The sequence below is a fragment of the Mesocricetus auratus genome, unplaced genomic scaffold, assembly GCF_017639785.1.
Source record: "Mesocricetus auratus isolate SY011 unplaced genomic scaffold, BCM_Maur_2.0 Super-Scaffold_100003, whole genome shotgun sequence".
NCBI lineage: Eukaryota > Metazoa > Chordata > Mammalia > Rodentia > Cricetidae > Mesocricetus > Mesocricetus auratus.
Genome location: NW_024429188.1, coordinates 73,974,457 through 74,002,120, shown reverse-complemented (window position 1 = coordinate 74,002,120; position 27,664 = coordinate 73,974,457). Strand labels below are relative to the sequence as shown.

The window sequence follows — 27,664 nt, the reverse complement described above, 5'->3', positions numbered from 1 at the left end:
CCCTGCCCTGGATGAAATGACAGACTCTGGAGATCCTCCATGGAGATCCTTACCCTCCCTGGGGTTCAGAGTGGAGATCCTGGGGGACTATCGGGCCTGGTGGGGAGGGTGGAGGAGGAGGGGAGGGAGAGGGAGCTGGGATTGGCATGTGAAACAAGCTTGTTTCTAACTTAAATTTAAAGAAGGAAGGAAGAAAAAAAAGAATAAAACCAAGACAGGAAAAAAATAATTCTGGGTGTGCTCTTGTCCTCTAACGGAGTTTCACACTGAAGAACACAGGCTGGGAAACTCTCACCAGCAGTAATTGTCATCTTCAAAATTTTCAAACACTAGGTAAGAAGTGTTTGAGTAGAAACGACAAGCTTTTAATTATTAAAATTAGATGTATATAACCTGAAAAATTTTCCAAACCGAAGAAATCAGAACTTTGGAGCTCCTAACCTGAAAGTGATTAAGAATCAAAATTTTAAGCTATCATTTAAACTGCAAGTAATTAAGGAAGAGGAGAAAGAAGGAAGAACAGAGAAATGATTAATTACCTATGAACCAAAGATGTGGCGTCTGGAGGGATATCTCACCAGGTGAACAAACATGCTTACTAACAACCTTGACAACCTGAGTTAAATCCCATGCATGCACACACACACACACACACACACACACACACACACACACACACGCCCCCCCCTCGGGAAACACCTGTGCATGCATGCCCACATGTTAAATCAAAATCCTAAAGAAATGTTAAAAAAGAATAAACGTAAAGTGCCTCCCTTGAAATAGGTGGGAAGATTATTACTTAAGGAGGGAAATTACTGTAATTATATAAAAACCAAGAGGAGCCAACCTTGTTTTGAATTGTTTTCAAAGAATAGCCATTTGTCTTGTGCTGTAATCGTGCAGCATTGTGCCTAATATTGGGAATACTGTGGGCACAAGTTGATCTGCTGGAGATTTTTATCCAGTCATTTAGGCCTGGTTTGATTACTTTCACAGTTGTTGAGAATCTCAAGGTAAAGTACAGTGCCTTAACTGCGCTTCCTGACTGAATATTCAAGTTGGCCTCATTGTAATTGCTGTAGCTCAGGGCATCCCATTAATGCAAGAGGAAAAGTTAGTACAAACTGGCCCATACAGTTTGACCAGGAGTTCTCAAACTGAGTGAACAAACTCAGGGGTGGAAACTGCTATCTCAACACACATCTCATCATAAACCCCCTTTTCCCCCAAAACCGTGCAAGATATTTCAGGAAGGAGGATTTAACTGAGACTTCCCTACTGCCCTTCTCAATTTTTCAAGCCATCAGAAGAATGTGCCCTTAGCCCAGCATCTCTTTCCTGGCAAATGTATTCTCCGTTTCTTTTGGGGTACCTTCACACAAGATTACCTTAATTTCTCCTCTGAAACAGATCCTCCTGAGACTCTTAGGGAAAGGTTGACACCAGGACTCCAGCCCTATTGTTTCACACCAGTCTTTTAAGAATTGCTTTTTTTTCTGCTGGGAGACACCTGATTTAAAGGAAGAATTGCAGGGGCTTTAAGTTACCCAGTATCCTCCCATCATTTTATACAGGAGGGATCATGGGGGCGGAGGGGGGTGACAGGGACAACACAATGGTCTGTGTTAGATAGCATACAAATTTCTTACCATAGAAGGCCAGCGTCTGTGTGATCATGTGCTTCCCGGGAGCCAAAGACTGCCCATTGAGGAACAACACACCACAGCCCAGGCATAGCTCCTCAGTGCTTATCCCCTCCATCTGGCCAGACCGCTTTCTTGAAAGAGATTGGAATCTCCTCCTCAAGCTTAGTCACCTGGCCACTTTACCTCTTGGAAAAGTAAACAACTTCTCCTGAAGACATGCAGTATCCTGGTGTCTGTTGTCCAGTTCTGGACAGTAGGGGCTTGAGAGAGGGATGCAATTTGTACCCTCCTCATTCAAAAGGCTTAGCGTGCTCATAATAGTCCTCACTTCCTCCAATCCCCTTGGAAAACTGTGTCTCCAAATTGGCACCACAGCACATAAGCAACAGCCCTTTTGCGCTGTATTAACTGTTTTTGTAAAGTGGACTAGTAGTTTGGAAACTGTCCTTATACGGTTTGTATTTGCTTTGAAATGTGGTTATTTATGCTTTGCCTTAATGAATGCCAGTCTCTCCTTTTCAGATGACAGTGTGGTGTAGTGGAACCAGGACTTAAAGTACAATTGGTCGAAATATAATTTTCAACTGCACCCCTATGGTCTGCATGGCTCTCCATGCAAAGCATAGAGCATAAGGGGTCTGGATTCCCAACATTTACATGCAAGTATTTGTAGACTCTAGGAATACAAAAAGACTTATGAAAGCACATTCCATTGTGCTTCACAAACACAGGGATACAAGCGATTGAAGAGGTGGCATACAGACATGGGTAGCATAAGTAATACACCTAGACCCTTCAGAAACATAGCTACCACAGAAAACTAGGGCTTCTGAGGAATATAGTGTTCAAAGATAATTTTCCATTTCAGGTCTAAGGATTGTAGGTCTTGGTTTAGGGACTAAAGAACAGATAAGATTAAAAAACAGTTTATCCAGTTATCCTTGTACAAAAGATACAAATAAATAGAGCAGAAGTTGTGTTGATCCACCAGAGAAAGGGATCCATGTTTGTGGCTGGGTTTAGGGAGCTCTGTGGTGAATGGGCATGGTCACATAGTTTCTGTCTCTTGGAGGTAGATGATGCAGGCCAGGGAGGTATCGGTGGCCATCTGGGCTTAACAAAAAGGGAAAATGACTCAAGTTCATATACAACCGGGTCCTTGGTGCCTCGTCCTCCACCTCCAGACCCTATCAGAAGGTGGTAGCTCTAGGGTGCTATAAATGTACAGAACTGCCATGTTATATATAATCCACCACTGACCAAACTGTCATCGTGTAGCGTGTGATGTAATATCAGATTTCAATATTTCAATTAAATAGAATCACACTTGTCAAGAACACAGGTTCATCGTGTATTATTTTTAAAAATGCAAACCACCAGGAGATTCTTTTTCTTTCCATTTGTGTCTTTTTACATTTTGTTTTTCATTTATTTGCTTTTGCTGCTCTTTACACTGTGTTGAACTTTGTACCACCATTTAGACAGGAGTTGGCTCACTTCATTCAGACTGCCTATATCTTTTTCATCCACTATTCTAGCAAGGAATCTGTATCCATCCTGAGTCTGTAACACTGCAGTATCATCATAAATAGCCATTCCATGCTCATTTCTGACCCATATTTGGCTTGTGATATTCTGTCCTTGTTCTTCTTCTAGTGAATTATTCAGGTACTGCCTGTTTGGAGCCTGCCTTTTCTTTCACACTCTTCCTGTTTTCTTTTCTCAAGCTCACTTACCCAGGCATCATCTCCACCTCACAAACCTCATGAATGCTTGAAGTATGAATCACTTATTTGATTAGAGACTTCACAACTCACAGCATCCCACTGGAACTTAACTCTTTAGTCAATATATTTTTGTGGCCCTTTTTGTAGATTCCAGGGATAGCCTTTGTTGAGTACCTTAGTTCTTTATCCTTGCTCCCTAATAAAAGTTGTAAAACCAATAGCCTCCGAAACAATACAGAGAAACCCTGTCTCGTAAAACCAAAAAAAAAAAAGTTGTAAAAGTTGGGTGCAGCTGGGCATGGTGTCACATGTCTTTAACACTAGCACTCAGGAGGGAGAGACAGGCAGATCTCTTTAAGTTCTAAGACACAGTGACATTGTCTCAAAGACAAAAACCACAAAAAGTGGAATGCAGAAGTACATTATACTCTTATTCTGTGATAAACATTTAAAAAGTTGGTAGCAGAGTATTCGTGTGTGTGTGTGTGTGTGTGTGTGTGTGTTGGTGTATGTGTATGGTATGTGTCATTTGTTAGGAATAAGGCACGAGGTAGGACCTTTAGCGGGTCCTGTGGCGAGTGAGGGACAAATGGCAGGTGGGAGACAGAGACCTAAAGACAAAGCTTCTGTGGAAAATGGAAGGCAAGGGAATAAGGAGAGAGACTCGAGAAAAAAAGGGAGAGATAGAGACCAAGGAAGACAGAGTTGCATCCTCAGAGGAAAAACAGCCAGAGAGAGCAGCAGTGAGCGGAGCTTGTCTCTTAAAGGGCCAGAGTACTGCCTGCGGAAAGCAAAGGGGTGGGCGATGCTCTGTGCCAGGTTCCCAAGGGGCAAGGCCAGGTCTGCCTGGATTATTACATTGTTTGTATGCGTAAATGCATGCACAGATACTCCTCACTGTATTTATAGACATCAGAAAACCTGATGTGTTGGTCCTTGATTTCATCTTGTTTGAGACAGGATTTCTTTGTTATTAGCCACTGGATATACCATGCTATCTGAAACACAACCTTGCAGAAATTCTCCTTTCTCCCATCTTGCCAGAAAGACACTAAAATTACAGATGCAAGCTACTACAGTTGGCTTTATGTGGTCTCTGGGGACTCAAACTCCGGTTGTCATACTTGCAGGTCAAGCATACTACCCACTGAGCCATCTCCCCTACTCCAACACCCTTGTTTTGACTGCTTATTTATCACCCAGTGTTTCCAGCCAAGTGTCTAATCTTTGCTGGTCCCCCATTGTACATATAATCAACAAGAATAATGATACTGGTAACAACTTTTTCTGAAAGCTGACAATATTCCAAATCCTGTCCTAAGCAGTTTGCATGAACTATGATTACCACTTTTTTATGACCAAGAAAACGAAGATTCAAAGAAGTTAAATAGCTGGGCCAAACCACAGCTGAGACAAGTGACTCTGAAAAACCCCAAAGCAGACCTTCTTACCTTGATCTGTACATAATCTTTGAGTCAAGCACCCCATTCAGTTTGCTAGACTTCTTAACTTTTATAGAAAATGGACAATTTTCACCAAAAAGATAAAAATGAACAAAAACATACACTTTCAACATTGTGCTTTGTTGTTACTTGTTTCCCTTCACCCTACCCTTCCTTTGTTAGTCCCCTTTCTCCCACCAAGTAGTCTTTTCTTGTCCCGTTTACTCCATCACCCTCTTCTCTTTTCTCCACTTCTTCCTCCCTTTATACCAATAGCCCCTTTCTATTCTACACATACCTATGTACATACAAACATAGAGATTTGAACCTATAACTCATATATGAGAGATATCATTCATATTTATCTTTCTGTGTGGGGGTTGTTTTGCTGAACATAATGATTCCTAGGCACATCCATTATCCTGAAAATGCCATGGTCACTCACTCAACTTTACAGCTAGGTCCTCTATCATGTGACTTTGTAGTCTGCCATGCGTATTTCTTTTCCCACTCTTTGACTTTCAACTCAGTCATATGACTTGCTTTCACACTTAGATTCCGAGCAGAAATGACAGCATGCCAATCTCAAAGCTAGACTTTAATATGCAATGCGTGTTTCCGCATTTGAGATATAATTTATATAAACTACAATTCATCAATGTACATTTGCTTCTCTCTTCTCCTCCTTTCACTACTTCCGTCTCTTCCTCTCTCCTCTGCCCCACCCTAGCCGGCTCTTGCTATATATCCCAGGCTATAATTCCAAGTGTTAGGATTACAGGTTTGCACCATCATACAGGGTTGCACAGCATGGTGACAAACTATTTGACATTGCTACAGCAATTTATTTTTCCACATCTTCATCAATACTTATTCTTTTTAAAACCATAGTAATGCTAGTATGTGAAGAACGGTATTTTAGCCGGGCGTTGGTGGCGCACACCTTTAATCCCAGCACTCGGGAGGCAGAGACAGGCAGATCACTGTGAGTTCGAGACCAGCCTGGTCTACCGAGTGAGTTCCAGGACAGGCTCCAAAACAACACAGAGAAACCCTGTCTCGAAAAACCAAAAAAAAAAAAAAAAAAAAGAACGGTATTTCAATGTGCGTTTGCATTTTACTTCTCTAATACATAGTTACATTAATTTTGTTTTCCTGTCCTCACTGACCATATTATCTTTTGAGAGCTGCCTATATAGATCCACTGTTCACTTACCTTATGTGCCTCTGCTATGTTTATCAGAAGAAAATCCCCTGAACATCCAGTTCTTCATCACCCTGTGCCCCAGAGTAATCACACCTAGAGAAAATTTAAACCAATCAACAGCAGTAAAGGAACTCCATACATAGCTTAAAGCACGGTCTCCTAAACTAGCTGCTTTAATCAAACAGCCCGTAATTAATGTATAAAACGCTAATTGTTGTGTCCAATTGAATTTTGTACTTGATTGTTATTCAGCATTAGTTGCCTAACCCTGGAAGGAAGGAAAGTAATTCCATGCCTGTCTGGACTACAGAGTAAGACCTTGTCTTAAAGGCAAAAAAACACACACAGAAAGAATAATTTATTGAGTGATCATTTCTTTGGTCCCTAAGATCACCTGACAGAAAATGGGGATGACAAGATCTCTAGACATAGTTAATAAAATGGAAATACAATCTCCATGCAACATAAGGTACACAGTAAGCAGCTTCCCAGAGCCTTTATGTTTTTAAATTAGCCCAAGCCTTCACAGAGTATCAATTCTGTCTATACAAGGAACGTTGCCAGGGATAGTTAGTCACCCCTGTAATCCCAGCACTTGGAAGACTGAACTAGGAATGCCTTGCCCATGATGCCAGCCAACCTGAGATACATAGTGAGTTCCAGGCCTAGCATGAAACTCTGTCTAAAAATAAAAACAAAAACAAAGATGGAATATTACTCTTTCAAAATCAACAACCAAACAAGCATGCCTTTAAGTTTAAAGATCGATCTCAAGAACTTCTGAAGTTTCTGGGGTACTGTTGAAACGCTAAAAACTCAACTAAACTACCAAATTAGCAGGCAAAAAAAAAATCCAAACCAAAAAACCCCACTAGGTCATCTTAAGTAGAAGAGAAAGTACTTTATTAAAATCTAACCTCTAAGCCACAGCTCCTCACGATGCCTTTTGGCTTAGGTGGGCAGAAATAAACCAGCAGCCTCCCAGTGCCTCTGGGCCAACACCATTATTGTGAGTGAGTACAGCATGGGGAAATAAATGGAAGAGATAAAGAGGCAGAATGGTTCATGGGCTGGGGAGAGAGGCAGGTTTTGGGCAGTGAGGAATGGCCCTCATGCAGCCATGGGGGTCTGTGTTGGTGTCTGTAGCTACCGTTACCTCTGAGGGTCCTGCAGATGCCTGGAGTCTGGACCCCCACCTGTGACTACACTGGTGTCTGAAGAATGTGACCCTACAGAGATCATGCCCATCTGAGAGGACTGCACTGCCCCCGGGGACCAAGGTGACATCAGAGCCAAAACTCTGCCAAGGACCATTTCTGGATGTATGGTCCAACCACAGCCGGGGACTGTTTTGATATCCTTGGACCATGTTGCCATCATGAGCCATTCGTAACAGGGGTTCAGAGTGAAGGCTTACAGCAGGCAGACAGGCGTTTGCTAAAAAGTTCTGATCTGAGGACCGAAAGGAAATAAACTGGCTCACACACATGTAACTCTCATGGCTCTTTTTTCTTCAAAGATGAAGGCTTCCTCCAAAAAAGTTCTCTCTCAAATGCTCTCTTTAAGATTTCTCTCTAAAAGTTCTTAAAAATTCTCTAAAGTTCTTTCAAAAAACGTCTCCAAAATTCCTTCTTCTAAAAGTTCTCCTGAGGTCTCTTTTATCCCACAGGGCTCCCAGTTTTTTACCCCCAGGGCACATTTAACCACTCTCTGATAATAGAGCATGCATATCTCTCAGAGCCAGGAAGCAGGGCCAGCAAAACAGGTGCCTCATGTCCCTCCCCTGGCTGTGACTTGCAAAACTTCCTGGCAAAGTTAAGTCTCATGGGGGATGTGACTTGTAACTCCTGCTGTTAACTGGCTAAAGGGGGCTTCTCTCAGTGCTATATCAAGGAGAAAAACGGAGGCTGTGTAGTGAGCGATCCGGAGAGGAATTCCTTTCTCTGGGGCCTATTTAAGAATACAAAGCACCCAGTATACATTCAATATACAGCCAAATTCATAGTGACAAATATTCTGGAGCTGGTACCTAGAATATTAATTGCTAATTCTGTAATAAATGATAAAGGCTTTCAACACATACGGACGTCAGAGGTCTGGGCTGCCACATAGGGCCATGATAGTATCCGAGGGCTGTCCCTCTGTTTGAGCCCTATAGATCTGAGTGGCCCGCACTACCACCCAGAGCCATGGTGTCATCTGAGCCTGGGTTACTGCCAAGGCCCAAGTCTGGGTCGGTGGCCCTGATGCAGCTGTGGTCTGTGTTGAATTGAAGTTTGTGGCTCCTTTTAACACTGAAGGCAATGAAACCGGGGCCACACCGAGTTGGCTCCGCCTCTCTCTGGTTTCAACACTTGGAAGAACTGGTCCTGCACCTCCTCACCAACTGAAGCACCTAAGGCAGGAAAAGGTGGTCCGGGGTCACGAGAGTGGGAGAGCTGACCTTGCGTTTCACAGGCTGTAGATCGGTAAGGGGGGAGGGGGAGCTAGGTGATCCAGCCTCGAGAACGTGTGTAGGAGATCTAATCCCACCTCTTAACCTGGTGGAGTGGGAGAAGGAGAGAAGACCTCCCCACTTCCATTCCCCCTCACAGCCTGTGATAATGACAGAGCTGGCCCTGAGGTCATGAGAATGGGAGAGCTGGCACTGTCCCTCACAGGCTTCAGCACACAGGAGAGCGGGCCTGACACTTCACCTGGGCAGCTGATCCTGTTGGCTGGAATGCAGGTGAGCCGGCTCTGAGCCTGTGAGAGCAGGAGAGCTGACCTGCACCCCTACCCCCCCACCCCGCGCATATGCCCCCCTACAGCAATCTGGAGGGCAGGCCCTGTACCTTGCCTGCGGAAAATCTTAGAGCTGGCCCTGGAGGGGTGAGTGCAGGTAAGCTAGACCAGGGGCTTGAGAGCAGGAGAACTGACCCTGCTCCTTGCTACCTGAAGCATTGGGTGAGCTAGCTCGAGAGCTCACCCTGGTGTTGATGATGAGGGAGAGCTGGTGGGCTGACAAACCCGGCTACCACTCAGGCCCAGAACCAGGGCTATGTATGGGTTAGCCCAACCCAACACCCAACTCATCTATGAAGGATTGGAGCATGTGAAGGGACAGGACCTCCAGATCTAAAACTACAGGATCTCTACAACACAGGATAACAACAGGATATCCAAGAGGAGTCTCAGTGAGGGCTCATTTTCGATAATGCAGCAGAAGCCAGAGACCAGACTAATAACTCATAGCAATGAAAATTTACTTACAAGTAAAGATGAATGGACAAAAGGGCAAACTGTGTGACACACTGGACCACTCTATAGATTCCACACCAAGAACTGTGTGTGTGTGTGTGTGTGTGTGGTGTGCATGTGTGGTATGCATGTGTTTGGATTTTGCTTGTTCTTTAAATTTTGTTTTGTTTTGGGGGGGTTGCAAGGTCAGAGAGCAGATGTGAGGGACAGGGAGATGTGTGGGATCTGGATGCATAATGTGAAATCCACAAAGAATCGATAAAAAGTCTTTTTAAAGAATAACCTGATGAAGAGGGAAAGAAAAACAGAAAGAGACTTAAAATAATTCTTATTGCCCTATAAAGGAAAAATGTGTGAACAAAATTAGACAAATACAAAAAGGGGAATAAAAATATGAAACCTTAAAAATCTAACCTTTATTTTAAATAGATTTCTAGCTAGTTTCTTTGTTTTGTTTTAAGACAGCTTCCTCATTTTGTAGTCCAGGCTAACCTAGAATACAGGTGTCCCCTTCCCATGTCCATCTCCCAAGTGCTTCAATTGCAGGTGTGTGCCAACATTCCCAGCTTCAAATTCTACTGGGCTTTTTCTCAGGTTTACCTACAACTTGCTGTGCAACCCTGGCTGTCTTTGAACTTGAGATATTTTCCAGCCTCAACATTCCAAGTGCTGGGATTCCAGGAGTATACCACCATCCCTGATTCAAATTCCATTTTGATTCTTTTTAAATCTTGTATTACAGGAGTAGATTATAAATTCCATTCAGTTACTGAAGGACAACTCTGAAAAGCAGTTACTAACACATTACCAAAGTCGGGATGATTTAATTCATTATCACGGGAAGTACAGGGGTGAAGGGCCTAGGCCCTGCCCCAAATGATGTGACAGACTTTGATGATCCCCATGAGGCCTCACCCTTCCTGAAGAATGGATTGGGGGGTGGGGAGATGGGGGGAGTAATGGGATGATGGGAGGGAGAGGGGACTGGGATTAGTATGTAAAATAAGATTGTTTCTAATTTAAATAAAAATTAATTAAAATAAAGATCCAGAACTCCTCTGGCTGGAGACTTGGCTCAGCGCTTAAGAGCACTGGTTGCTCTTCCAGAGGATTCTGGCTCACTTCCCAGCACCCATATGGCAGCTCACAACTGTCACTTCAGTTCCAGGGGATCTGACACCCTCATACAGACAAGACACCAATGTAATGAAGTAAAAATAAATAACTTATATTTTAAAACAGATGCAGATCTCTCTGACTAGCTTGCTCTGTGTCAGCATTGATATCCTCCATCACATTCGATACAACATAAAGCCATCCCCAGATGCAGAGCATACTGTCTCCAGAACTGTGAACTAAGTACACCTCTGTTCTTGTTGAATTACTGTAAATATTCTGTGACAGCAACAGAAAATGGACTCCAACACAAGAAGGCTTCATACCTTCTCTGCCCCTGTTTCTGTATAACAATATGATTCAAGACTGGGGATGTAGCTGGTGTACCAAGCATGAACACAATCCTGAGTTTGATCCCCAGTGCCATAAAAGCTGAATTTGGTGGTGCATGCCTGTAACAGCCAGCACTTGGGAACCAGGAGGATGAGAAATCCAAGGTCATTCTCAGCTACATAGCAATTTGGAGGCCAGCCTGAGAAACACGAGACCCTCTGTAAAAATGAGTGAATAGATACATGAACAATTTTTTTGGTTTGAGGCACCCCAGCAAGATCAGTTTTGTTGCAGTTCTACTTTCTCAGTCTGTACCTTCTTGGTTCACTCTCTGAAGGAGGGTCAGAATCCTGCCTATTATTGAGTCATCTTGCAGTTTCAACGGGACCATATATGTAGAAAACCATATACCACAATGTATACATAATTAAACCATTTAAGTCAAACCTACTGGTGTTTACTGAAAAGACAGGCAGGCAAACTGACCTAAATTTTCAGTGTTTCCATCGACATGAATCTGCTTTGTACATGCATTGAGCAGTTGAAAGAGAAGCATGATGTCTGACAGGTTCTGAAAAGCGGCACTTTCTGGGAGTAATTTAAATTAAGCACCATCATCGTTCACAGATTTATGTTGTATTAAATGAACATAAAAGGGCTTCCAGGCTATCATCTAACACTAATCACTTTTAGTTCAGTCACTTCTTGTCATTTTGTACTTTCCCCGAGCTGTGTCTTAGGCAGCAAAATATTTAAATAATCTTTAAATAATTTACATGTTCTTTCTCTACTCCATCAAGTTCAGCAGCTACAAACGTGTTATGACAAAAGACTTTGAAAAGGGTTGTCAAAAGTGCAAGGGGAAGATGAACTAAGAGATCAAGAGAACCAAAAAACACACATACCCGATTTCAGAAGGAAACTGCTTTCTCTCTTCTTACTGGAGATATTCATTATTTCCATGCACTGATTGTATTTTACTTGGCTCGGACTTTTATGCACAGCCTACAAATGCTTTACCACATTTGAACTCCATCTCCAACACCTCAACCTGGCATCAAGTCTGGGTTATTTCACTTTGAGAGGTTCTCTTCCTCTTCATCCTCATTTTTTAGAATCAAGATCTCAATATGTAGCCCTAGCCTTTAACTCACAGAGATCTGCCTGCCTTTGCCTCCTGAGTGCAGGGATTAAAGGTATTCACCATTCCTGGCCCCTCTTTCTTTTTTTGAGATAGGATATTGACATACAGGCTTTGTCTGCCCAGAACACACTATATAGACCGCACTGGTCTTGAGCTTCAGTGATCCTCCTGCTTGTGACTCACAAATGTTAGGATCATGGATGTATGCCTCCATACCTGACCTCTTCTCTTCTTTCTGTGTCATTTATCTCAAACCAGACTAGTAGCCTATTTCCACTACACCCTATAATTTCCCTTATGCTCACCGTCACCTTTAACCTCTGGGAAGAAATCTCAACATATTATAAATTCTCCTTTAATTAATTAATTCTGATTAACAAATTAAAAATGTCTCCTCCTCTTTCACAGCTCTTAATTTAAATACAATCTAATAAGAAATGCTAGATTCCCAGGACTTTTATGCACAGCCCACAAATGCTTTACCGCATTTGAACTACATCTCCAACACTCAGCCTGTAAGCCTTTTATCATCATGAAACATTTGCTTTATCTCTGATTCAAGCAAATGCCATGATTTAGTATCCATCCAATAAAGCAAAACAATGCAATGAAAAAATAATGTGAATCAGGGATGTAGAATTCACTAGTCATCAAAACTTTAAAAACTAAAGATAAAATTAAACTACTCTATTTTAATTATTATCAAAATATCATGAAAACATATAATAAAATCTTTTTACTTTAAAAATTGTTTTGTCTGCATTTATGTTTGTTTACTACATTCATGCCTGGTGCCCATGGAGGCAGAGGTTGGAGAGGGTCTCACAAGGTTCACACTTGGTTGAGAAACTATTGGCAATTGGTAGAGGGAGCACTAGTTTTCTTTGTATGTGGCCCTACCATGTGTAGGAAAGAGTCCACAAAGTTGAGAGGGAAAATTGGTTGGGTGAGCTATAGGAATTGGGGAGGAGGAAGAAGGGATGGGGTTGATGAAAACACAATGTTTTCATGTATGAAAATCTCTAGCAATAAGGTTTTTGTTTTTATTTTGTCATTTTTTCCTTTTCTTTTTCTTTCTTTCTTTTCTTTCTTTCTTTTTTTTTGTTATTTGTTTTTCGAGACAGGGTTTCTCTCTATAGCTTTGCAGCCTATCTTGGCACTTGCCCTGTAGACCAGGCTGGCCTCAAACTCACAGAGATCCACTTGCCTCTGCCTCCTGAGTGCTGGGATTAAAGGCTTGCTGGGATTAAATGCTACCACCAGGCTGTGTGCAGGAGATTGATGGAGAGGGGAGGTGAGAGGGGGTATGGTAGCTTGCCCGGACTGGTGCCTTCCTGGACCCTGTGGTCGCCAGATCTGATGACTCATGGAGGACAGCAGCTGGGAACTTGCTCCTCCCTCCCTTCCTCCCACCGCGACCCACTGCTTTGCCACAGCCCGCGGGTGTCCCTCTTTCCAGTCCGTCCGGCCTTGCCACTGTGTTTCATACAGAGGTGGCGCCGGTTCGTTCGCCCCGGGGGGAAGAGGAGAGCACCTTCGGTCTCCCACCGCCCCTCCCCCACGGGATGGGTGTAGCTGCGCGGTCTTCCCTCCGCCTCCCAGCGTCCACTCCGCCCTTGTCCGGGTACCTAGCTATCGAGTTCTAGCGCTTAGGTCCGGGGTCAAAGTGGGGGGCGGGGGAGGGGTTGGAAGGTTCGTGGGGAGTGCCTCGATCCTAAAGGCTGGCTCTCTTGGACTCCCAAAACCTCTGAGGACCGCCTTTCCCTAGTCTTGCCACGGTCCGGGAGCGGAAGATTCTGCCCCCCGCAAAAAAAAAAAGAATAAATAAAAATAAAAAAAATAATAGTAACTCGACATCTTGAAGCTGTGAAGTTTAAATAACTTATCACGGGAAGCTGCCGATGGAGAAAACAAAACATCAATTTTAGAGCCAGACGTATATAGCTTTAAATTTAGATGAGCAATTTAGTAGTTGTGTGACTGTTGGTGGGATATTTTTCCTTTCTAAATACTGTTTTTTTAGGCTTTATCTTAGTCGTGTGTGTGTGTGTGTGTGTGTGTGTACACGCGCATGTGTCTATGTAGGGGTATGAATATGTGAATGTAGGTGCCCTGAGGCCAGACACCAAATCTTCCTGGAGCCTCCTGGAGTTACAGACTGGCATGAGCCACTGACATAGGGGCAGGGAACTAAGCTCAGAGCCTACTACAAAGAGCATTCTTGTCTCTTTGCTAAGCCATCTCTCTAGCCCAGAATACTTTATGGTTTCTTTATGATATGCAAAGACGTGAGAAATAATACATTTCATTCTCTTGATAAACATTTGTTCAATGCTAAGCACTGTACTCCATTTTCAGATGAAAAGCTAAATAATCATTGTTTTTAAGCATCTTACATCCAGCCGGGCTGTGGATTAATTCCAGGCTTTAATCCCAGAAATAAATGCAAGTGGATCTTTGTGACTTTGAGGCCAGCCTGATCTACAGAGTGAGTTCTAGGACAGCTGTTACACAGAGAAACTCTGTCTTGGAAAAAAAAAAGAATCTTGCATCCAGTGTCAGTGACATATGCCTGAAATCCCAGCACCTGATAGGCTGAGGCAAGAGGGTTGATAAAAAGTTTGCATCTAACCAGGGCTGCTGAATAAGTTCTAGGCCCACCTTGGCTATAGAATGGACTCTTTCTCAAGAAAAGAGAGGGAGGAAGAGGAGAGAGGGAGGTAGAAAGGGAGACTTACATTTTTCTAGTATGAAATGGCAGACACAGACATTAGTGCAAGTACTATGCCACAACAGGAAAGGAGTTGATGACGTGACCTGAGGGCTGAAAAGAGCAGGTAGGGAACCAGGAGACTCAAGTTAGATATTTTAGGCATCATATGAAAAGTGGGTTAAAGTAGGTTTAAAATGCTAAATGATGTATAGATTGTTAGTGCTGGCCTGCCCTTGGGGTTCTGCTAACAGCACTGCCTGTGTGCACTTACTATGTTCCCCTTTGCCTCTCCTTCTCCCTCCCTCCTTTCCTCCCTTCTTCCCTCCCTCCCTCCCTCCCTCCCTTCCTTTCTCTCTCCCTCTCTCTGTTCCTTTCTCTCTCTGCTTCTCTGCCTGTCTCTTCCACTCTGCTGCTCCTGTCCCCAAAGGCCAGGAGGCCAGTCTCTCCCCTCCCCCCTTTCATGTTCCATTTCCCCTAATTAAAAAAAAAAGCCTCTCTACATGAACTCTGTCGCATGACATCTTTCTCTGGGGTGCCACTTTTTAAGTTACAACATTGGGTCCCTAACCAGGAAAGGCTCTCCTGGCACTTCCTCGTGCCTGAAGTCAGTATGAGGCACGCTGAGACCCTGAGCCCAGTTCTCATAAGACAGCCTTGCTTCTCTGGATCTCTGCGTCCCTCCATCCCAAGCCAGCATGACTGGTGAGCCACTCCCTCTTTCCTACCTCTGGCTATTTCCCAAGTGAGGACTCATTTCTGGAGAGTGGTTTTTCACCTTTTGGCCTTGTGAAGCCCTAGTACCAGGCAACTACAGCTCATTCAAGGGATCAGAGCCCTTGGTCCCTGCCCTTTGTGTGAGGACTCTCTGGGCAGCCTGTGGCTGTCTCAGACCCTGGGTCGTTTGGCCCCCACCCCTTGAGTGACTGAATCACCCGGTGGCTTGTTCCTTTCTTTCAATACTTGCTTGATAAATAGCCATTGAATTTCATTCTGCCTCACTCATGGGGAATAAGCCTACCAAAAAATCCTCTTCCGAGCACTTTATACCTTAATATTTAATGGGAACATTGAAACTTTCTGCCAGTGATCCTGATAGATGGTATTGTCCTTTCACTCCGTTTTCCCCCTCCCCCAATAAACCTCTTACATTAACTCTGTTTGCATGCAGCATGTTTGCTTAGTGGCCGAGCCCACCAAAAGGTAATTCACTTCACCCTGGGACCCTACCTGCTCCACTCTCAATACATCTGCTCGCTTCCACTTGCAACAAATCTGCTTTCTCTTTCACTGGCGGCTTTGCCGTCCATTCAGTATTGGCAATTGGGTCCTGAATGTGAGGCTTCATTTCCTCAGCACAGTAGTCTTCTGGCCTTCTGGCTCTTCTTGAAGTCCTGCTAGTAGGCGACTGTGTGTCCCCCGGGCTCGGAGCCCTTTGCCCCCTGTCCTTTACATGCTGACTCACTGGGTGGCCTGTGCCTGTTTCGAAATCCACTGTCTGAATTCCTGCAATGCTAGGAATTGCAGACCCATGGGTCTTACTTCTCTGCCTCACTCATGGGATCTGTGTCATCATCTAAACCTCCTTGCTCCCATTGGGATGGTTTTTGGAGATCCACTGATTAGCTGTTGCTGCAGGACTACCAGCTGTTGGCCACGGGCTGGAGGTGCAAGACTATCAAACATGTATGGGTGATGGAAAAAGGATCAGGTACTTTAAGCCCTAGGAAGTGGACTTGGGTCCACGTCAAACAGCATTTTGCTACGTCCAGGTGGCACCTGATGCTTCCACAGAACGTGGGCAGTGAAGTGAAACATCCATGCACTCGAGGATGTGGCCAGTGCCCCACCTTTCCCAGGTCCCCCAAAGATGAATGATGCCCTCCAAGTCAGCAGGGAGTAGTCTTGAGAACACAGTGTCCTCCTGTCAGCCTTGCCTGCTACCCCCTTTCTAACTCCTCGCCTTCTTATAATAAATAAAAAGGAAGAATTACAAAGTTGTAATTTAAATGTGGCAGGAGAGAGACCCCATGAGACAGAGGCCACCTGGAGGGTTTTTTTAATTAGGGGAAAGTGAATGGAAAAAAGGAGGGGGGAAGACTGGCCTCTGGTGACAGGGGCAGCAGAAGAGAAGACAGAGGTATGGGGGGGGGAGACAGAGAGGCAGCAAAAAAGCAGAGAGACAGAGACAGAGACAGAGACAGAGACAGAGAGACAAAATGGAACAGAGAGACAGGCAGAGAACCAGAGAGGGAAAGGAACAGACAGAGAGAAAAGAAAACTGGGCAGGGCCCTTTTAAAAGGGAACATAGTGAATGTGCCCAGCTGATGCTCTTAGTGGCTGTGGCTGAGGACATATCCTGTCAGAACACCAATGGCAGGACAGTACCAATGCCTGCATACTAACAGATGATATTTCATTTTTGTTTGCTTTCTTTCTTGTGGTGCTTGGAATTGAAACTAGGTCCTGGCAGTGCTAGGCAGAAGTCTACCATTAGCTATATCCACAGTCCTCTTTTTACTTATTAAGGCAGGAGTTAACCATTTTACCCAGGCTAGACTTGAACTTATTTTATAGATTCCTCAGTCCTTGAAATTGAAATCCTCCTGCCTCGGGCCTTTGTAGCAGCTGGGATCACAGGTCTGGGACACCAAGTCCAACTGAGATTTAGGTTGTTTTTAGACCAAGTCTCAAATTCTTGGGCTTGGTCAATCAGTCCTCCAGCCTCAGCTTCTCAACTGCCTGGGAATACTGTGCTGGAATGCCTGTGCTACCCTACCTACCTATTTTATACAGGTATAACACATACATAAAGGTACAGAGGAAATAAATACACATTTGAAAGGATTGCCACAAATTACAAATGTGTAAAGCACCATGAAGTCCTCAGCAGCACCCAAGGTGTTTCCCTAATACCCACCCTCATTACTATTCCTTTCTTCTCCAAAGACTAGCACCATCTTCACCTTTCAAAATAGTGGCCAGGAAGTCAGAGATGACTCTGTGCTTAAAAGCACTTGTTGCTCTTCCCAAGGACCTAGGTTCAATTCCCAGCACTTATATGGGGATTCATAACTCTGTAACTCCAGTTGCAGGGGTCCTGGCAGCCACTTTTGTTCTCCATGGGTACCAGGCACAAACGTGGTGCACAGACATTTGTGCAGGCAAAACACCCATACACACACAACGCTGAAATAAAAATAAGAAAGATAATAATAATAAGAGAAGCCACAGAAAATAGATTCCATGGTTTTGCTCCTATGTGGAACCTCAATTTAAAATCATACAGACACATAATTGTATAGGTAATTTAAAAATTACATAATTTTAAATTTAGTTTCCGTGCGTGCGTGCATGCGTGTGCGTGCGTGTGTGTGTGTGTGTGTGTGTGTGTGTGTGTCTGTCTGTCTGTCTGTCTGTAGGCAACAAAGCTGGTAAGGACATCACGAGAGGGAAGGATTAGGTGAGAGTGAAAACATCTAATATGAAACACAAGTTGCACTGACTAGGACAGGAAGGACATCAGCATCAGTGGAAGGAGAAAGAGGGGAGGAGAGCAAAGAAGCAGTAAGGGTACAGTGTGGTAGCGATGGCACTGCACATGCAGAGGTCATAATGAAACCCTGCCTTTTACATGCTAACTTAGAAAATAATCTTTTTAAAAGCAGAGACTAGTTGTGCCTGTTCTTGAAACTCACATATTATAAATGGAATTGTACACCACATGCTCTTCATATCTAGAGTATTTTGTTCCCACTCTAACTGTGAGATTAATCCACGTGGTCATTTTCATTCTCCATGGTATAATATGGGACTGTTCTGAAAATGACTGTCTTGTAACTTTGCCAGGGTAGATGTAAGCGTTTCGGGATGGGTCGGGACAGGATGGAACAGGAGTGGGTCAGGTATTCTGGCACTCGGGAGTCACAGAATACTGAGTGTTACACAGCTCAGATGGAAAGGTATCCTGGAGCTCGGGAGCCAAGGACCACCACAGGTTGCAGTAAGCTTGGCAGCTTACAGCCTTGCCTCAGAGAAAGGCTTCTCCGGTGTATCAGCTCAGCTCCGGCAGGTATTAGCTCAGCTCCGGCAGGACAGGGTCTTCCAGCTGCCTAGTGTAGCAGTTTTGCTAGGCAGGAGGTTTCTCGGGCGGAAGTTGCTACAGTTCAGCTCTGCTCCTGGAGAGCTGAGAGCGGAGAGCCGGGAGCCGGGAGCAGAGTGTAACAACTCAGCTCTGCCAAGGAAGGTTTCCCCGGGCAAGTGTTACAGCGCTGCTCGCTCTGCTCTGCTCTGCCCTGCCCATGTCGCAAAAGAAGATCTTCACCCGAAGCTCATCCAAAGGGGTTTATTGGAAGGCAGCTGGACCAGCCAAGCTGAACATACACAGGGTTTATATAGGGATTCTTGGGGTTGGGGAAGTTTTTCCACAGTAGGGATTGGTCCGATTTCAGTGCTGAGCTCAGACTGGCTAGAGCTCTGCTCCGGGATTGGTTACTTTTTTACACAGGATTAGGGTCAGATTTGGCTCTGGTTTCAGGGCCAAAGTGTGTTTCTTTCTCTGGTCCTTTTTAGCCTTTTGGCTCCAATTTTAGGGCCAGGGTACATTTCTTTCACTGACTCTGATTCCAGGGACAAAGTGTGTTCCTTTGGCACTGGTTTTAGGATCAGGGTACATTTCTTTGGTTGTGGTTGCAGGGACAAAGTGTGTTTCTTTGGCTCTGCTCAGGGTGTGTTTCTTTGACTGGTCCCTTTTCCCTACAGTAGATATGAACAAATGTCTGTTCAAGCCAAACAGGCTGACAACAGACCATAAATATTCCAAGTCCAGGTTGATAAAACAAGGGATTTATTGGGCTTACATCTGAAACAACTGCATCGAAGAAAAGCCCCACTGTAACACAGGTGACAATCTCCCCAAAAGCTAAGAATCCAATATAAGATACTATAAGATACGAATGTCGGTAGCCAGGGGCTTGGGCCCTGAGGAGCCTGAGGGGGTGGGGACTTGGAGCATTGGTTCGCACCAGCCTCTGGGGCAGATAAGACCCTGTTGCGCTGTGGACGTGGGCCAGAGGGAGGAGAAAGTGCGTGACGGGGCTGTGAGAGCTGGTGTGGCCAGTGCTGCACGCGCTGCTTGGCTGCACCGCAAGCTAACCTCCAGGCTCCGCGTCCGCTGAGAGCCCAGGAACTGGATCTGGCGGTGCTGCTGTCGCTCCGCCTCCACCGCGGTCCTAGTGCTGCTCGGCTTCACGCCGCCCCTGGCCTGGCACAGGAACCTGAGCCTTCACCTGCACCCTCACGGGGACCCAGGCCGGCCGCCACCCATCTCGGGCTGCTCTGGCACGCAGGGAAGGCCGGTCCCTGAAGAAACTACCTGTGCACAGGGGTCTGGTGATCACCGAGGAGGAGCTGGAGCCCAGCTTCTCCGACAGCCTCACGGTGTGGTATATATCCATAGGAATCTCCTACCTTAGCATCTCCGACCAAGGTATTTTCAAGAGAAATAATTCAGGATTGAAGGATGAAATTTTTAAACAACAACAGGAACTTTTGGACCTAGATTGTTCCAAATACTCACCAGAGTTTGCAAATAGTAACGACAAAGACGATCAAGTTTTAAATTGCCCCCCACACCCAGAAGATGGAAAAGCAGATATTGTGAGAGATGCCCAGGACTTCCGCCAGCAAAGACCCACAGATTTGGGTCTTTGTAGATCTGCTAGATGGTTTACTTAGTTCACATTGTTTCCCTGATCCTGGTTTAGTGTTGAAGTTTGGTCCTGTGGACAACACATTATGCTTTATTCCCTGGCAAATCAGATTGACTGAGAGCGTCTCACCTAAACATCATTTATGAGGACTTTTTCTCAGCCCTTTATCAGTATGCTGCTTGTCAACAGTGTCTGGGAAAGCTGTGGCTCCTGGTTGCATAATATGATGTTAGGCTTTTGCGGAAAAGGACCCAATTGCCTGCGATGTTTACAAAGTACATATAAAACCTTGCACACACCTAGTTCATATTCCTCATAATTTATAACAAACATAAAAAGTATCCTACTTGAGAGTGGATGAGTGTGCATGTATGTGTGTATGGAAATAAATTTACAAATGGGGGCACACGGGAGAATGGAGTACAGCTTTATTCATCAACCAATAAGAGAAACATATATTCACAGCATACAGAAGGACTTCCCTCATCATAGACCTACAGTTGCAGCAAGTAGGCCAAGTCTTAGGAACTGAGAATTCAGATGGAAAGGCTTCAGTTTTTGTGGAGAGTGGAGGGGCGAGGAGAGAGAGCTGGTGGAGTTGTTTGTGGTGGGAGGGGATCATTTTTGTTCAGTCTTTCCTAGTGACCAAACTTTAATTTTTAAGAATAATATATTGCCTTATTAGTAGAAATATTCTCATTGTGAGGGACATTTGGAGATTTGGGATTGTTCATGTTGAAACTTTGCTCACCTACGGAGCAAAGGCCTCCTCAGCTCTCCGTCCATTTCATTTCCACATAAACAGTGGTACTTGACAGTACTGGTCTGGTGTCTGGTCTGGGTTGTAAAGATCATTTAAAAAATCTTACAGCATTGGAGTACAGAATACAAAAAAATTTTATCGAGTTAGGCTGTTGAAAAACAAAAGTGAGTAAATGATAATGTTAAAGATGGAAAATTTCCTAAGGACAGTTTTGATTTCCTTGTGTGATGAATAGTATGCTATATAGTGCCCAAACCATTAAAAAAGTTTCCACTAGCTTTTTATTTAAAATAAACATCTGAGAGAAGTTAGGCAAGGCAGCTTTTTCCCTCAAAAGTAACCTGCTCCTCTCTCGAGTGCTCCAGTAAATTTCAGGGATGACTTCGTATAATGATTAAGTAGGATGGAGGCCTGTATTACCAAAGTCTGTGAGCATAGTTTAATTTTTTCACTTGTATTCTAGAGAACAGCACTGCATCTGACAGAATTGAGTTCTTGATAACATTTAACGTTTTTCCACTGATAATCTTTGGATGGAAACCATTTTTTTATATTTGATGGACAGTTTTCAGAAAACTTTTATCAGCAAGTGTACAGTTACTGATAAACAGTGCAGTTTAAATACTAGGCCTCTGAAAAATAGCAAAGAACCTGGGTTTGAAAAGTATGCCTGGAATTGCTTGTCAGACTCTGAAGAATACATGTTTCAGCTTTGGATTACAAACCCCATTTATGATTTTTGCAATATACTTGAAATAAAATGATTAAAATGAAAAAAGATATGCATGTCTTCAGCGATAGTCAATATTGTTAAACATTGTTCACCCCAGTTGGATCTGTCCTATTTTTGTTTTGTTTTGTTTGGTTTGGTTTTTCAAGACAGGGTTTCTCTGTATTGTTTTGGAGACTATCCTGGAACTAGCTCTGTAGACCAGGCTGGCCTCGAACTCACAAATATCCGCCTGCCTCTGCCTCCCAAGTGCTGGGATTAAAGGCGTGCACCACCAACGTCTGGCGGATCTGTCCTATTTTTAAGCTATGTAAATTATTGGTTGCTTTTTCTTGAGACAGGGTCTCTCTAGTGGAACCAGTAATTTATTCCTAGTGCATGAACTGGCTTTTTGGAGCCCATTCCCTATGGAGGGATAACTTGTTCAGCCTGGATGCAGGGGGAGGGCCTTGGTCCTGCCCCAAATAATGTGACAGACTTTGATGATTTTCCCATGGGAGGCTTCACCTTTTCTGATGAGTGGATGAGGGTGGGGTTAGATGAGGGTGGGGGAAGTGGGAGCAAGGGAGGGGGAACTGGGATTTATATGTGAAATAAGATTGCTTTAAAGATAAAAAATTTTAAAGGCAGATTTTGAATTCACAGACATCGGTTTGTCCCTGAGTGCTGGGGTTGAAAGCCTGCACCATCACACTAGGGATTTTTTTTCTTCTTTTAAAATAATTCCACAAAGTAAATACTTTAAAAACTCTGTATGCTTTAGATTCCACCCATATTTTCCTCTTGGGGATCTAGGCGACCTGGCAGCCCTGATAATGTCTGGGGACTCCGGGGGACTCTGGGGGAACAGCCAGTGTTGCTGCTTGGGAGCCTGGCGCCACCCACCACTAGGAACCCCGCTGCTTTCTCCCAACGAAGGAGGGGGTCGGAGGGAGCTCTGGTCTCGCTCCGCCCCTGTGTTTGTTACTGCGTGGGCGAAGAGCGAGGGTTTCTTCCAGGGGGCGTGGCGATCCGGGAACTTGAGTGCCCTCTCGTGCAGTGTCCCCGTGGCGCCAGGCTGCGGAGCGGAGGAGCGGAGGTCGTGGCTCTTGGATGCGGAGGCGGCAGTGGCGGCGGTGGCTACGGTAAGGAGCAGTAGTGGCAGGATGCTAGGGCGGCAGCAGCAGCAGTTGTCTTCCTCGGCCGAACTCATGACCGTGACCGGAGAGCGGAGCGAGCTGCTCGCCAGCTACGTGGAGGACTACCTCGAGTGTGTGGAGTCGCTGCCCCAGGACATGCAGAGGAACGTGTCGCTGCTGCGGGAGCTGGACAACAAACACCAAAAAACTTTAAAGGAAATTGATACTGTCTTTGAAAAATACAAGAAAGAAGATGGTTCAAACCAAAGGAAAAAACGCCTACAGCAACAACTGCAGAGAGCGTTAATCTATAGCCAACAATTGGGAGATGAAAAAATTCAGATTGTCACGCAAATGCTTGAATTGGTGGAAAATCGGGCAAGACAAATGGAGCTACACTCACAGTGTTTCCAAGATCCTGCTGAAGGTAAAGGAGCCTCAGACAAAGCAAACTTGGATTCTAGTCAACCCAAAAGATTTTCTAGAAGACTTCGAAGAGAGCAAATGGGTGAGAGCCCTGATTTAAGTAACGGGACAAATGGGATTGAAGGCTGTCATGATCAGCCACCAAACGAAAAGAAATCCAAGTCCGCTAAGAAAAACGCTCCAAGGCCAAGCAGGAAAGGGAACCCTCGCAAAGTGGTATTGCCCAAAGAGCAGGGAAGACAACAAGAAAACAATGGACAAAAGTACTGAAACGGCAAAAAAAGAGAGAAGAGCAAGGTAGTGAAGCCATTCATGTTTGAAAACGGTTGTTTGTCTTTTACATAACTGGGTTACTTTCAGAAAATGTTTTAGGGTAAATGCATAAGACTATGCAATAATTTTTAATCATTAGTATTAATGGTGTGTTAAAAGTTCTTGTACTTTCTCTGTGACTTTAATTTCCTGCACTAAATTACCAAGTATTTTAAGCCAGGTAGCCTTGAGGGCACCTGAAGAAAGGAGCAGGAAACGGGGCGAGAGTGGTATGAAGGAACTTCAAGCAGCTTCCCAAACCACACCTATTTCATTTGCACCCCAAACCCCCTTGCTGTATTGTGGGGTAAACGCAAAAGTTTTACTAACAGTTCTGTGTGATTAAAAATTTTTATGTATTGTTGGATTTCTCTGGGTCAAATTATCTTGGTAATTTCAAATATGAACACTATCCTTTTTAGCGATTCTTACTGGCCCCATGTATCCATACACTTGTTAAATCTCTAGTCTTCCAGAAATTCCGAGAACTGGAGAGAGGAGTTACTTGTGGTTCCATGTAGAATAGTGCACTCTTACTGGAGTATTTGCTGCTGTATTTCCTTGGCAGCTTTTGACAACTGTCAATTGTAGTATCTGTAAATGCCATTGTTTTTCAGAAGAGATGCCCTTCATCTAGTGCTTAATAAGAGACTTGATTTGTTTTCATTGGGACAGGTAAAGCTAGTCAGAATACCAAAATGCTGCCATTGACTGGCTCGCACTGGCAAGATTTGGAGTATTTAGCATCATGGTCCAAGCTGAACAATTTAAAGATGTGCCATGATATTTTCCTTGTGACCCACTGCTGGGACATGTAGCCACAGACATGTCAGTGGGAAAAGTGCATATATGAGTCTTTAAACACTGTCTTTTCTGGGCTGGAGAGATGGTTCAGAGGTTAAGCGCACTGGCTCCTCTTCCAGATGGCCCTGAGTTCAATTCCCAGCAACCACATGGTGGCTTACAGCCATCTACAATTAAATCTGGTGTCCTTTTCTGGCATGTAGGCAGAACACTGTATATGTAATAAATAAAATAAAAATTAATAAGCATTGCCTTTTCTGCCAAACAGTTATTTTAAATAGTTTCGCTGGGAGCTAGAGTTTATTTCTATCCCAATGAGAATTATACATTATTTTAAATAACTATATATATATATATATTTGGTTTTACGAGACAGGGTTTCTCTGTATTGTTTTGGAGGCTGTTGGTCCCAAGTTCTGAGCACCTTGCATAGTGTGGCTTACAACCACTTGTAGCTTCAACTCCAGGGGAATGCAGCACCATTTTCTGACTTCTTTGGGCACCTTCATATGTGTGTCAGACACCATATAAACACATAAGAATTTTAAATCTTTAAAAAATACTCTTTAAATTTTAATGATCATCATGATACTATTACTACAGCAGAAAAACTAATAGTTATTTAATATTTAAGATCATTGAATGTCTACCTGGTCATTGTGCACAAATGCTGATTGCTTAAAACACCACACACACACACTTTCCTTGAATCAGGTTTCAAATATGGGACCTACAATGAATCAGTTAATTAAGTCCTTATATATCTCTTCCCTTTTTTTGTTTTGGTTTTTTAAAGGAGATTCTTCCTTTGTTATATACATCCAAAACATGACATTAAAATATTACTCCATGTTACAGAAAGGTATTAAGGCTTTCTATTATTTACATTGACAAGCAAGCACCCCTAAAAAAACAAAAATATAAAAGCCCTAATCTTCCTTCCTCCTCTGACACACTGGCCAGAAGGAACAGAGGCCCCTCTCCAAATGACCAAACCATTCACAAACGCTGTGCCCTGTGAAGATGTGATGGACATGTGGAGAGTAGAATTGGGCAGTGGGATGTGCGTGCGTGTGTGTGTGTGTGTGTGTGTGTGTGTGTGTGTGTGTGTGTGTGTGTATGTAGTATCCCTACATGGGAAGGGAATTCTGGCCTCTCCCTGTCCGCTGCCAACTGACAATTGCCCAGCTCTGTCTCCCTTGGGTGGTCTGCCCACCTAGGCCTCTGGGATCAGTTTGCAGGGCTGAGGGAGGACATGATGCAGGGACATTTAAATGCCATGGGGACTTTCTGGATCACTGGGGACAAACCAAGTGAGTCAGACACTCCCATACCATCTAGGGCCATGGCAGGGGGCAGGTGTGCAGGGTAGGTATGCAGGGCTAGGCTGGCCAGCAGAACAGGGGTCCCCTTCTGCAGTCAGGCTTGGCCTTGGAGCAGCTCAATGACCAGGAAGGCCCAAGGAAAAAGAAAATGAAAACTTGGTGGCTCACGTATTCTGTGTCACTGGGGGTGGGCTGGGGTGCCCGGACCCAACCCAGGGGACTCCTCTTAACTGGAAGGGCAGCTCAAAGAGGCCAGAATTTGGCAGATGGCTTCAGTTCAGGCTGAGGAAGGTGACCAGGCAGCTGGACATGCCACTTGATCTTCTGGGCCCACTTCATGTCGTTTGCCCGAGGCTGCTCTGCCCTCAGGCCCTGAATGAGGTCCTCCAAGAGAAACCACAAGTCTATCACCTCTAGGGGGTAGTTGAGCCAGCCTGTGGTGACACAGAAGTGTTGTCTTCTGGGGCACCATGTGTTGGTGGTGGATGCTATGGTGTTTCCGTTCAGAACAGTGACCCAATAGGGCAGCGGGAGGTGAGCCAAGTTGTAGGCGATTAGACTGAAGCACAGGATCACGGAACACCACTCCTGGAGGCGCTTGCCTGGTGAGTAGGGTGCTGCCAGCTCATGGGCACCTGCATACTGTGCGCCCCAGGGCGGGTTCTCCGCCATCTAGTACTCATTCAGCTCCAGCTGCCGGCCAGGCAAGTTGGCGAGTCCTCGGCGCCCGCCATGGCCAGTCGCCCGACTGGCCTGCAGCGCTCTGCCTGCGGCGCTCTGCCTGCGCCGGCGGGGGGGGGGGCGCGGCGGCGGCGGCGGTGGCGGCCGGGAAACCGCAGCCTGTTTTGATTTTTTGACTTTTGATTTTTTTTTTTGAGATAGTCTCTCTATGCAGACCTTGCTGTCCTGGAACTCACTACATAGACCAGGCTGCTCTTGATCTCACAGAGATCTACCTGGCTCTGCCTCCCAAGTGCTGGGATAAATGGTGTGTGCCACCATGCCCAGCTCTTCGTGTTTCTTGCCTTCCTGTTTCCCTTTGAAATTTTTGTTGAGGAAATTGAGTCATTTATCCAGTTGAAGTTCTGACTATGGATCTTACAAGTTGCACCTTTTCTTCTCAGTTTATTCAAAGTTGAACCAAATACGTAATAGTCCTTAACCGGAGAGCACACATATAAACTAGACCATCAAAATTTATACTTTACCGGGCAGAGAGATAGTTCAGTGGTTAAAAAAGACTTGCTGCTCTTCTAGGGAACCTGAATTTGGATCCCAGCACCCATATCAGTTGAACAGTGCCTGTAACTCCCAGCTCCAGGGGAGCCTACAACCTCTTCTGGCCTATGCAGACACCTATATACATATGACACATACATACACACACACCCCAAAAATATGAATCTTATAAAAATTCATACTTCTTCCACCATTGGAAAAAGTAACCATTTTATATTAGTGCCAGCATTGACACTGATGGCTATTGGGAGAGGGAGAGTCAATTTTCTTCAGGGATAAGGACCCTGAAAGGCTACCCAGGCTCCAAAAGATGGTCCTACAGGCATGCAAAAACAGGCAGCATTAAGTAGATTGTTTTTTTTTAATTTATTGTTTTTATTTGCAGGAGGAGTTGGAAGAAAAATTAAGGAGTTTTCTTCTTCTCTTCTGTGTTTTAAAAAGGAACACATGAAATTGAGAAGGAAAGGTGGTAGGGCATACATGGGAAGAATTAGAGGGAAGGGAATAGAGGCGCGCACATTATATGCAAGTGTGAAATTCTCAAACAAACATTAAAGTGGATATGTTAATGCATGCCTATAATACAAATATATAGGAGGTGGAGATAGGAAGAGCAGAATTTCAAGGTTACCCTCGGCTATATAGAGAATTTGAGGCAAGCCTGAGATAC

General features: G+C 44.5%; 2 pseudogenes; both read left to right on the top strand.

Moving 5' to 3' along the window:
* Positions 1-13,221: 13,221 nt before the first annotated feature.
* LOC101829716 lies at positions 13,222-22,908 on the top strand (annotated as a pseudogene).
* On the top strand, positions 22,879-24,474 carry LOC101833605 (annotated as a pseudogene).
* The last annotated feature ends 3,190 nt before the right edge of the window (positions 24,475-27,664 follow it).